This window comes from Octopus bimaculoides, chromosome 1 (genome assembly GCF_001194135.2).
Source record: "Octopus bimaculoides isolate UCB-OBI-ISO-001 chromosome 1, ASM119413v2, whole genome shotgun sequence".
NCBI lineage: Eukaryota > Metazoa > Mollusca > Cephalopoda > Octopoda > Octopodidae > Octopus > Octopus bimaculoides.
Genome location: NC_068981.1, coordinates 77117772 through 77121164, shown reverse-complemented (window position 1 = coordinate 77121164; position 3393 = coordinate 77117772).

Here is a 3393-nt window from a genome sequence, read left to right as displayed (position 1 = left end):
TATACATCTATATATGTGTACATATATGCATGTATATATGCATATATTCTTTTATTCTTTTATTTTTACTTGTTTCAGTCATTTGACTGCGGCCATGCTGGAGCACCGCCTTTAGTCGAAGAAATCAACCACAGGACTTATTCTTTCTAAGCCTAGTACTTATTCTATCGGTTTCTTTTGCCGCTAGTTATGGGGACATAAACACAACAGCATCTGTTGTCAAGCGATGGCAGTGGGGTGGGGGTGGACAAACACACACACACACACACACACACACACACGTATATATATATACGACCCCAAACCATGCGGTTCTGAACCCAGAACTATATGAGTGTATTTGGTAGACGGAAACTGAAAAGAAGCCGTCCTATATGTATATGTGTGTGTATGTGTGTGTGTGTGTGTGTATGTGTGTGTGTGTGTGTGTGTGTGTGTGCTTATGTGCTTGCCCCTTCATCATCACTTCACAACCGACTTTGTGCCTTTTTTTGTTTGATATTGTCTTCTATGACCCGTCGTATGGTTTCTATTTAGATGTATATAATTTATTCTTTTACTGTTTTATTATTTTACTGTTTTCAGTCATTTAACTGCTGCCATGCTGGAGCACCGCCTTTTAATCGAACAAATCGACACCATAATTTATCATTTGTAAGCTTAGTACTTATTATATAGGGTTCTTTTGCCGAGCCGCCAAGTTACGGTGACATAAACACACCAACATCGGTTGTCAAGCGATGGTGGGGTGGGGGAACAAATACACACACACACATATACATACAACGGACTTCTTTTATTTTCCGTCTACCAAATCCACTCAAAAGGCTTCGGTCGGCCCGTGTCTATAGTAGAAGACACTTGCCCAAGGTGCCACGCAGTGGGATTGAACCCGGAACCATGTGGTTTTGAAGCAAGCTTCTTACCACACAGGCAGCCCTATATATATTGAACGAAAGGACAATAAAAGAAAGAAAGAGACCTCGATATTATGTAAATAGAGGAATTTATCTGTAAAAATATGTGGCCAGATAACTGAAGAGATGGCGGCGTGGGTTTCCGCCCCGGCATCTGAAACTCGAGTTTTATCATGGCTACCGAATAAGTGTCACATATTTTTACATATATAAATACTTATATGTATATTTTATATGAAGTATCATCCTTGTTTATATGCACCTAGTAATTTAAGTATAAATTTAGCTCTTCACACAACACACACAAATTCATATAGTTAAAGTTATTGTTACTGAATTCATTTGCTTTCTGAGGCCTAAACCCACGCATTTTCAAATCCTTCTCCTTGTGTTGTCTTAGTACGTGTATGTCTTCCAAATTTCGCCTTTTCTCTCTGCGCCTTTATCCTATTTTATAGTTTCTTTGTTCTTTCTCTCAGTCTGTCTCTTATTGGTTAAAACATCACGCACGCCTACGCACACTAACACACACGCGCGCTCACATAGACACACACACACACACACTTAGATACAAAACTAAACATATTCAAGTTTGCATATATGTGCCTGTCTGGGCGTGTCTATATATATATATAATATCTCTCTAAATAAATAAACATAAATAAGCATTAAGAATGAAAAATTGATAACATTAGCGTACAAACTGTATTACTATAATAACGCAGATGCACTGACTGTTAGAAGCTTACCACACACACGCATCTAGTTACACATACACACACACGTGTACAGACTCGCACTTACACATATATGCATACATACGTATGCAAAAACACTCTTATCTGCATATAAAATAAATAAGAACGATATTGGATATATATGAGATATGGCGCCTGTGTGAACTTGTAATAAGGTGTTGCAGGTAACTGACTTTGATTTTAGGTAGAGCAGTATAGTTTAAACACATGCAATTACGTTCCGATTGACATATATTTGATAGCGAAGGTAACTGTAATTAATTTATCAAAGTGTGATATTTATATTTGCTAGACAGTGCAGGAAATAATAATATCAGAAATTATTAGCAATTCAGCTCACTAAAATCTTATCAATTATAAAATAACGATAAGAAATCACAAAAATGTAGCTTTCCATACGATTTCGAATTGAAGTCAATACATTTCTCCCTACATTTGTCTACATGCAGTCACTACATTTCTCTCAGGTTGATAAAGCACAGTAAAGGAAGAAAAAGAACCAAAAGAAAAAAAAAAACAGATAAAGTCAACATGGCGATGTGGATAAGTCGGTTTTATAGCCACGTGACTTGAGTTTGTATCCTAATACATAGCACCATCGACAAGTGACTTCCACTGTAGCCTCATGTCGACCAAAACTAGGTAGAAGAATATTGTTCAGAAATCCTGTCTGAGAAACTGCTGTTGTTTGGAGCAGCAGAATTCCTCCGTTACACAGTTTAACACTACCATCTAATTCTTCTGTGATTTTGGCAGCTTCCACTTCATTGTCAGCTCCTGAGTCAGGTTTCTTGCATGAGGATAGCTTACTCACTTCCTTCTAAATGTCTAGGAGTTACTGAACAGGGTTCGACACTGCTCTTCCGTTCCCATTCTGTTGAGGTTATTTTATGGTTTTCCATTCAGTTTCAAAAATAAAGATTATTAAATAAAGACGGGCAGGCAGAAATGTTAGCACGTCTGTCTTTACGTTCTGAGCTCAAATTCTGTCGCGGTCGACTTTGTCTTTCATCTTTTTGGGTTCGATAAATTAAGTACAAGTCGTGTACTGCAGTCGATCAACTCCCCCACTCCTCCAAAATTTCGGGCCTTGTGCCCTGAGTAAATAACAAGGATTCTGTTGTTCAGTCAACGGAATAATCAATTTCTGAATTAATTGTGTAGGTGGTTGAGTATTCCGTAAACACCTCTACCCTTGACATATTTCTCAGGCTGGAATCGGCGAGACAAAGTGTGTGACAGAGCAGTGGCATTTGAATTGCAGGTACGATCAATCTAACGGGTATGTATATAGTTTCGTAAACCCAATTTTATTCACAAGGTGAAATTGGGATAAGATATAGCACATTATAGGTAAATGTAGGACTACGTGGCTCGGAAGCAAATATCTAAATCATTCTGCAAGACTGCGCCTTCTTTGAAAACATTAAAAGAAAAGATCAAATATCCTTCCCGATCCAAAGGATCTTGAGGCTGCCTATGCATATGATGTTTGCATGTATGTATGTATGTATGTATGTACGTACTTATGTTTGAATGTATGTATGTATGCATGTATGTAACTACGTACATATGCATGTGTGTATATATGTATGTATATATGTATGCAGGTATGTACATATGTATATACGTATGGACGGACAGGTGTATGCATGTATACATGTATGCATATATGCACGTATGCAGGTATGTGAGTATGTATGTATTAATGTGGGTAT